This window comes from Tachyglossus aculeatus, chromosome X4 (genome assembly GCF_015852505.1).
Source record: "Tachyglossus aculeatus isolate mTacAcu1 chromosome X4, mTacAcu1.pri, whole genome shotgun sequence".
NCBI classification, from domain to species: domain Eukaryota; kingdom Metazoa; phylum Chordata; class Mammalia; order Monotremata; family Tachyglossidae; genus Tachyglossus; species Tachyglossus aculeatus.
This window is the reverse complement of record NC_052098.1, coordinates 32,267,964-32,277,858: the sequence shown is the minus strand read 5'-3', so window position 1 is coordinate 32,277,858 and position 9,895 is coordinate 32,267,964. Positions and strand designations below refer to the sequence as shown.

Here is a 9,895-nt window from a genome sequence, read left to right as displayed (position 1 = left end):
TTCATTTGAAATGCATATCTTTTCAGATAATCCTTTCGCGCTTCTGAATGATAATGGAGCCCATATTGCTGTAGAAACATAAATGTGGAGACAAGCAAAACCAAGAGCTTTCTGGCAAGACTAATACCATTCTTAGCAAGTCACAACGCAACATTTGGAAACAAAACTGCTTGATAAAAGTTGTCACTAATTTGCCATGGATCCAGGATAGGTGACAATATTTTCTTAGTTCCATCTTTGGTAAGAATGTAAAGTGCATAACTATATTGGGGCAAATAGCTAATTCCTATTTTTAGCTAAATGTGCCTTCTGGGAACAAATATTCATATTTTTAGCATTTTAGGCCATACTATACCACGTACTCAATCTTATTATTATTATTATGGTTATCATTAATAACAAATGATAATATTTGTTAAGCTTTTACTATGTGCCAATTACTGTACTAAGCACTGGGGTAGATAAATCAATCATTGGCACTTATTGAACGCTGACTGTGTGCAGAACACTGAACTAAGTGCTTGGGAAAGTACAATATAAGAGAGTTGGTAGACATGGTAGTGGTAGAGTTGGTAGTGAAAAGAGCACGGTTGGGATTCTGAGGACCTGGGCTCTAATCCCAACTCCACCTCGTGTCTGCTGTGTGACTGTGGGCAAGTCATTTCACTTCTCTGTGCCTCAATTACCTCATCCTTAAAATGGGAATTAAGGCTGTGAGCCCCATGTGGGACAAGGACTGTGTCCAACCTGATTAGCTTGTAATTACCCCAGCACTTAGAACAGCACTTGACACATAGTAAATGCTTAACAACTACCATCATTATCATCATCATTCACTTCTCTGTGCCTCAGGTCCCTCAGGCAGGGAATATGTCTGTTATATTGTTGTATCATACTCACCCAAGCATACAGTGCTCTACACACAGTAAGCATTCAATATGACTGATTGATTGATAAAATGGGGATTCAATACCTGTTCTTCCTCCTTCTTAGATTTTGAGCCCCAGGTGGGACCTGATTATCTTGTATTTTCCCCAGCACATAGTACAGTGCTTGGCATATAGTAGGCAATTAACGAATAACACCGACATTAGTATTACCAAGTTTTATGTGACTAGTTGATGCTAAGGGAAGGGCAGATAGGTGATATAAGGGCTTAATCAGGGAAAGACTGTTGGAGGAGGTATAATTTTAGGAGGGTTTTGAAGGTGGGGAGAGTGGTAAACTGCCTAATATGAAGGGGGAGGGACTTATAGGCCCAAAGGAGGATGTGGGCAAGGGGTCAGGCATGGGATAGACAAGATGCACAGAGTGGGTTCATTCATTCAGCCAGTCGTATTTATTGAGCACTTACTGTGTGCAGAGCACTGTACTAAGGTGCTTGGGAGAATCTTTTCTTGTCTTGTCTTATGCTGTCAAGTCATCTGCGACCCATAGTGACACCATGGACGCATCTCTCCTATAATGCCTCACTTCCATCTGCAGTCGTTCTGGTATTGTATCCATAGAGTTTTCTTGGTAAACATACAGAAGTGGTTTACCATTGCCTCCTTCCACACGGTAAATTTGAGTCTCCGCCCTCGACTCGCCCCCATACCTCTGCTGCCCAGCAAAGGGGAGTTTTTGACTTATAGCAGATGGCCTTCCACTCACTAGCCACCGCCCAAGCTAGGAATGGAATGAATATCCCTCTGCTTGACTCTCCCTCCCATAGTCGAGACCGGTAGAGTACTGGAAACTCTTCAGACGGGACCCTGAGAGGGGTCTATTACAAGAGGATTACAAAAATTGCAATCAACATTGTGGTTAGACTACAAGTATTGCTGTTCGCATGGGTATCAGTGATTTCTTACTAAATTATTGTATGGAATTCAGAAGGAAAATGCCATAATCATGGAGCGTATATCTTAAGCATCAAAGGAATGAGGAGACACTTTTCAAAATTTAAATCGTACAAAATTTGCATACTTCCCTCTTTTTCAAATTTCTCCTCTGGCCCACAAATACAAAACAGCCTTTCACTGCCAAGGAATATGTACCCAGTGACTGAAAACCTGGATAGACCAGATTAGCTTGCTTTTTATTCTCACAGTATTTGAATAGCTTTATTTTCTAGCCATTTTATTTTCAACCTAGTACAGAAAATACCTCCTCCCCACTCCCACTAAAAGCATTATTTGTGTAAGTTTATAGAATCACTAGTCAGCAATGTAAATTAGTTTGAAGAATGATTAGAATCCATTAAGTAGCATGATACTGAGTTTCCCTAAGGAGAGATGAGCAATACCAGCTATACCTTTTTAATAAAATAGCAGTTTTACATTCAAAGAAAAATCATTCAGTCATTGGGAAACTGCCTCTGAAGATCAAGTGCCATGAGGCCAGTAAAGCACCATTAATTTTCAATCCAAATGCATATAATGCATGTAATGATTCCTCTTAAACTTAGCGAATCAACTTGCATAACTGTACCACTTTTTTCATAGATTTTGTAACAAGAAATCAGGTGTGAGGCCATTATGTGGGTCATATAAGAATTAAGTCTAGCAATGAGGGGAGGAGGATTAAAAAGGTAGAAAGAAAAGAGGAGAGAAGAAAGAAGAAGGTATAAGGTATGACCATAATGTGGTAACAGGTTTTTTGTGTCTCATCACTGATTCAAGCCCACAAAGACCTTTTTTTTTCCTGGAAAGCAAGAGGCAAAGGGAAATTAAGTTAAGGGACAGAGAGGCAAACTCATCATTGTCCAAGTAAAGTATTTGAGCTTTCATGCTGGCTCTCCAATGCCTCAATAAATCAGGGTAATTTTTAGTTTATTTATCACTACCATTAATACTATTATTATCGTTAATAATATTGTTATTATTTCTTTCATATCTCCAAGGATTTTTATTCCCTGGACAAGTTGGGACTTGAACAAGTTAACCAATACATTTTTTTTCCCCTACAATGAGCTACTTAATATCTTTTTTATGCTTAAACTGTTTTAGCTGTGTTTGCTTTTCAAATGAAAAATAATGTATGTATTTTTACTTCAGTGTGAATTTTTGAGGTTTATTCAGTTTTAATTTTTGTGTATGCAATTGGAAATTAGGAAAACCACAAAATTAGGTCATTACCACAATAAGCAGGGAATGTGTCTGCAAATTCTGTTGTGTTGTACTCTCCCAAGTGCTAAGTACAGTGCTCTGCACGTAGTAAGCACTCAATAAATATCACTGATTGCTTGCTAACTTTTTTATGAAACCCAAATTTATTTGGATTCCACTTATTGTAATCTTTGGTGTTCATTTATTTTTCACCAAGGTGTCCTGATAGCATTATATTGTTTTATTTAATTTACTTGTTCTGGAATGGATGACACTGAAGCCATTAAAAATGGAAAGCCATCTGTACTTGGGAAGCATATTTTACATTTCGCATTTCCTATCCGATTTTTTTTTCTATTTAAATAAGGAAAAGAGAAAGGTAGAGAACGGGTATCTTGATCGGTTTTCAATAATAGGAAAAAAACTTTAGTACAATCATTAACCTTTACTTGTGGCATTACTAGTAGTAGTAGGAGTAATAGTATTTATTAGCAGCATGGCCTAGTGGATAGAGCACAGGCCTGAGAGTCAGAAGGACCTGGGTTGCAAGCCCAGCTCTGCTACTCGTCTGCTATATGACCTTGAGCAACATATTCACTTCTCCATGCCTCAGTTACCTCATCTGTAAAATGGGGATTAACACTGTGAGTGCTATGTAGGATAGGGACTGTGTCCAACCCAATTACCTTGTATAAACCCCAGCTCTTAGTACAGTGTATGACACATAAGTGCTTAACCTGTATATATGTATATACCTGTATATATGTATATATGGTTGTACATATTTATTACTCTATTTATTTATTTATTTATTTATTTATTTTACTTGTACATTTCTATCCTACTTATTTTATTTTGTTGGTATGTTTGGTTCTGTTCTGTCTCCCCCTTTTAGACTGTGAGCCCACTGTTGGGTAGGGACTGTCTCTATGTGATGCCAATTTGTACTTCCCAAGCGCTTAGTACAGTGCTCTGCACATAGTAAGCGCTCAATAAATACGATTGATTGATTGATTGATTAACAAATGCCACTATGATGATGATTATTATTAGGCACTTACTATGGGCAGAGCACTGTACTAAGTGATGGAAAAAATTCCCAGGCAAAAATTGAACCCAGTTCCTGTCCCTCATGGTATTCACAAATCTAAAAATTGTGCTTGCTAATTGCATACCTTTGGGTAGCAATGCTGAGAACACTTTACAAACAACTGGAATAAAAATATTCATTCATTCATTCATTCATTCAATCGCATTTATTGAGCGCTTACTGTGTGCAGAGCACTGTACTAAGTGCTTGGAAAGTACAAGTACAAGATACAAAATATCTGATTCCAAACTCATTTGCTGACAGATCCAGAGTGGTGAAGAGCTGATGTTCAGGGAGAGGGAGGAATGGTGGCTGTTACGCATACAGCTGGCCAGACTCAAGACAAACTCCACCTCTGAGCACCTGCCACTCTGAGCACCACGAGGCAGTAGTGAAGTGGCTCTGGTGGCAATGATGACCCCTAGGAATCCTCCTGCTACTACTCTGGTGTGGCGCTTGTCCATATTTATAGCTACCAAAATGTATTTAGAAGGTGAAATAAAATATTTTGATCAAATATATTTATCAAAATGTATTGAGAAGCAGCATGGCCTAGAGGATAGAGCACAGGCCTGTGAGTCAGAAGGACCTGGGTTCTAATCCTGGCTCTGCCATGTCTCTGCTGTGTGACCTTGGGGAAATCACTTATCTTCTCTAGGCCTCAGTTACCTTTTCTGTAAAATGGGGACTAAAACTGTGACCCCCATGAGGGATCGGGACAGAACCCACTTTTGAGGGTACTATTCATTCAATCGTATTTAAGCGCTTACTGTGTGCACAGCACTGTACTAAGCACTTGGGAGAGCACAATATAACAATAAACAGACACCTTCTCTTCCCACAATGAGCTTACAGTCTAGAGGGGGAGACTGACATTAATATAAATAAATTACAGATATGCGCATAAGAGCTTTGGGGCTGGGAGAGGAGATAAAGGAGCAAGTCAGGGCAATGCAGAAGGGAGTGGAGAAGAGGAAAGGAGGGCTTAGTTGTAGAAGGCCTCTTGGACAAGATGTGCCTTAAATAAGGCTTTGAAGGAGGGGAAAGTAAATATCTGTTAGATTTGAGGAGGGAGGACATTCCAGGCCAGAGGCAGGATGTGGGCTAGGGTTCGGCAGAGAATTAGGCGAAATCGAGGTACAGTGAGAAGGTTAGCATTAGAGAAGAGAAGCTTGTGGGTTGGGTTGTAGTAGAAGAGTAGGGAGATGAGGTAGGAGAAGGCAAGGTGATTGAGTGCTTTAAAGGTAATGGTGAGGAGTTTTTGTCTGACATGGAGGTGGATGGACAACCACTGGAGTTCCTTGAGAAGTGGGGAAACATGTTCTAAACACTTTTGTAGATAAATGATCCAGGCAGCAGACTGAAGTATGAACTGGAATGGAGAGAGACAGGAGGCTGGGAGGTGAACAAGGATGCTGATACATCAATCAAGGCAGGAGGGGTTAAGTGATTGTATTAATGTGGTAGCAGTTTGGATGGAGAAAAAAGGGTAGATTTTAATGAGGTTATGAAGGTGGAACTGACAGGATTTAGTGATGAATTGAATATGTGGGTTGAATGAGAGAGGGGGGTCAAGGATAATGCCAAGTTTGTGGGCTTGTGAAACAGGAAGGATGGTGGTGTCATCTACAGTGTTGGGAAAGTCAGGGAGAGGACAGAGTTTGGTGGGAAAATAAGAAGTTCAGTTTTGGACATGCTAAGCTTGAGGTAACAGGAGGATATCCAAGTAGAGATGTCTTAAAAGCAGGAGGAAATGTGAGACTGCGGAGAGGGAGAGAGGTCAGGGCTAGAGATATAGATTTGGGTATCATCCGCATAGTAGTTATGGGAACAGATATTGATTCAAGTCTCTGGGAAGCAGAAAATCAATCACTGATTAGGAGTGAATTAGAAGTGAGTTGTAAAGACTATTCCCACACAGGCAGTGGAAATAGTAAAAGGTCCTTCCTTGTTACAGGGAATTACAGAGAGTAAGGTACAGGAAGAAACAATATAAAATCCAGAGAAATCTGTTTTCTCCTAAAGACAAGTTTATTGACAAGGCCAGACTGCCCCCAAATCAAAGAGAAGATGGAGGAACAGAATCCACACAGGATAACTTACATTAGGTATTAAATATCTCCTATTGGATAATCTGAAAGAGAGCCAATCAGAGTGGAAAGGGCATGAGCTAGCCACCAGGAAGAGGAGGTTTTAAAATCAAAATGGGTGCAGAAGATAAAATATTTAGGCTCAATTAATAAATCAATAGTATTTATTGAGCACTTACTATGAGCAGAGCACTGTACTAAGTGCTCGGGAGAGTGCGATATAGCAGGTTTGGTAGACATGTTTCTTGCCCACAAGGAGCTTACGGTCTAGAGGGTGTAGGGCTTTAGGGCTGATGGTGCAGTGAACAAAGGGTATAAATCCAAGTGCATGATCGAGGGTGAGAGCATAAGGAAAATGAGGGCTTAATTGGGGAAGGCTTCTTGAAGAAAATGTGATTTTAATAAGGCTTTGAAGGTGGGGAGAGTGGTGATCTGCAAGATATGAAGGGGGCAGGAATTCCAGGTCAGGGGCAGGACATGGGTGAGGGGTCGGCAGCAAGATAGATGAGGTCAAGATACGGTGAATAGCTTGGTGTTAGAGGAGCAAAGTGAGCATGATGGGTTGTAGTACAAATTCAGTGAGGTAAAATAGGAGGGGACAAGGTAATTGAGTGCTTCAAAGCCAATGGCAAGAAGTTCCCGTTCGGTGCGGAGGTGGATGGGTAGCCACTGAAAGTTCTTGAGGAGTGGGGGACACGGACTGAATTTCTCTAGAAAAATGAACCGGGCAGCAGAGTGAAGTATGGACTGAAGTGGGGAGAGACAGGAAGCAGAAAGATCAGCGAGGAGGCTGATGTAGTAATCAAGTTGGGATAGGATAAGTGCTTGAATCAACGTGATAACATTTGCATGAAGGAGAAAGTGAAGATTTTGGTGATGATATGAAGGTAGAACTGACAGGAGGGCTCCAGTCCTCCTTTAGCCCTACTGTTTATAAGGCTAGAACAAGCACTTAGTACAGTGGTCTGCGCATAGTAAGTGCTCAATAAATACCATTAATTGATTGATTAGAGTACGGATGGTGTCCTGAGATCCAGGATGTGATAAGTGATACTGCAAGCTGCAGGTGAATTCAGGTTGGCCCAATTCATGCCTTCTTGAAGATGATGAGAAAGGGGTGCTATCCCAGGGTTGAACTCTAGTAAATTAAGGTCTTAGTAATTGTCTAATCTATGGGAAGACAGTTTTAGTCAGGATTTCTGCTTCTGTTGTTACTATAATGAAGAAATTCATATTGTATGCTCTGTGTAAATTAATATTAAAGCTACCTATAGTATAACACGAGAGGATCCTTTGTCATCTATAAGAACAGCCAGAGTTACAGATTCATTCAATTGTATTTATTGAGTGCTTACTGTGTACAGAGCACTGTACTAAGCGCTTAGATGGGACATGCTATTCTACAGTACAAAGTGAGAGGGGAGATTGCCCAAACCCCTCTCTGATTGAGCACCATCAGGTCTCTAGAAGATGTGATGTGCTGACTGACACCCCAAAGATACCTTTGCCTTTGAGGTGCTTTTAATTTTAAAGTCAAGGTGGTGGTGGAAGCATGATTTGGGGATTAGATTTGGGGTACTCAGGGAGAAGCTTCTGAAATTACCCCTGTCGTGGGAAGGGAAAGACTCTGAGGGTTTTTGGGTAAAGCCAAAGGTCCAAGAGCTGTCAACCCATTGGTTCCTTGGGGTTTTCCTGGTTAAGGTAGAACTGGGGAACCCCAAATGTCACAAGAATAAACCATATTGAAAACAAAGTGTTACATAAATACCCGTTTATCATGATTATATTGATCATCACTGTGACCTTTTCTTTTTTTAAAATGGTATATGTTGAGCACTTAACGTGTGACAGGCACTGTATTCAATGCTGGTGTAGATATAAGCTAAGCAGGTTGGACAGGGTCCCTGTCCCATATGGGACTCATAGTCTTAATCCCCATTTTACAAATGAGGTAACTGAGGCCCAGAGACTTGAAGTGACTTGCCCAAGGTCGCACAGCAGACAAGGGAAGCAGCATGGCTCAGTGGAAAGAGCCTGGGCTTCGGAGTCAGAGGTCATGGGTTCAAATCCCAGCTCCGCCACTTGTCGGCTGTGTGACTTTGGGCAAGTCACTTAACTTCTCTGGGCCTCAGGTACCTCATCTGTAAAATGGGGATTAAGACTGTGAGCCCTGTGTGGGACAACCTGATCACCTTGTAAACTCCCCAGCGCTTAGAACAGTGCTTTGCACATAGTAAGCGCTTAATAAATGTCATTAAAAAAAAAAAGTGGCAGAGCTGGGATTAGAACCCAGGTCCTTCTGACGCCCAGGCCCGTGCTCTATCCAACAGGCCACGTTGCCTCTTTTTCCACATTCTTCCAGATTATTATTTGACGCATCTGGAAACGCTTTAGCTAATTTCCACCTCAGGAAAGCACACAGAATCTCTGAACAATGCCATGTAAATGCTAGGTAACTGCTTTTGATTCACAGATTTAGTTAGGTCCTGTTCTTGATTCTTTTGTACAAGCGTATTGCATCCTGTACTTTTGCCAGGACTAGTCCTCTTCTGAGCCTGCTGCAGCATAGAAGCTCTGAAACTTGGTCAGGCTGGATTTGGATGTAGGATTTTGGGTCCAAGAGCCATGATCCACTCCAGCTTGTAGGTCTAAGGTTCGGTGCAGAGACGATCCAGCATAGCAAGAGATTTCAATGAGCAGATCAGAGTCATTTCTTTGAAAATGTTCTGAGTAGATTTTGCTCTACCACCCCTCTGGACCTGAACATTATGTTCTAAATTTAAGTTCAGCTAATCTTCAAAGCCCCTATCAGGGTCGCACCTGAAGAGTTTCCAGTACTCTACCAGGTTTGACTACAGGAGGGAGAGTCAAGCAGAGGCATATTCATTCCATTCCTAGCTTGGGCAGTGGCTAGTGAGTGGAAGGCAATCTACTACAAGTCAAAACTCACCTGTTCTGGACAGCAGGAGCATAGGAGAGAGTCGAAGGTGGAGACTCAAATTTACTGCATGGAAGGAGGCAATGGTAAACCACTTTTGCATTTTTACCCAGAAAACTCTATGGATACACTACCAGAATGATTGCAGATGGAGGTGGGGCATTTTGGGAGCGATGCATCCATGGTTTCGCTATGGGGCGGAGACAAATCGACAGCATAAGAAAAGACATGTCAAAGTGCTTTTGACTCAATTGAAATTTCAATTAATTGCAAACTCAACGAATATACTGTAGTTCTAATGGCCCTGCTCAATTTTGCTTTTAGAACTGTTTCATTTCTGAAAGCACTCTCTTGCTTTCTCTTTCCCCTTTCAGTCCGACTGAAATCTCATTCCCTGCTATGTTTACCAGTCTACTTACCCCTTTGTGTTCTTTTAAAGAGAACGGTGGTGGATACTGATAAAAAGAAGGACCCAGGGTTCTTGTCCTGAGTAGGTCATTAGAGAAATGCTATCGTTGGTCTCTCGCATCATTTCATTTTCAAGGTCGGATTTCTGCTGTTTTAAGATGGGACTTGATAACACTTTCTTTGAAACGATGTGTGTTTCAGTGGAGTTGGATTTATTATAGCTATAAATCATACATGTTGCCAAGGAAAGGAAATCTTGCCTCCTGGACTATTTTGGAAT

The 9,895-nt window shown here is 41.1% G+C and overlaps 2 non-coding genes across 2 annotated transcripts; one reads left to right on the top strand and one right to left on the bottom strand.

Moving 5' to 3' along the window:
• Positions 1–1,626: 1,626 nt before the first annotated feature.
• Positions 1,627–1,764, bottom strand: LOC119948461. The gene has a single exon (XR_005456855.1). It is a non-coding gene; the product is annotated as a small nucleolar RNA SNORA7 (small nucleolar RNA).
• A 7,307-nt stretch (positions 1,765–9,071) lies between these two features.
• On the top strand, positions 9,072–9,209 carry LOC119948471. Its single transcript, XR_005456864.1, has one exon. It is a non-coding gene; the product is annotated as a small nucleolar RNA SNORA7 (small nucleolar RNA).
• Positions 9,210–9,895: the final 686 nt, after the last annotated feature.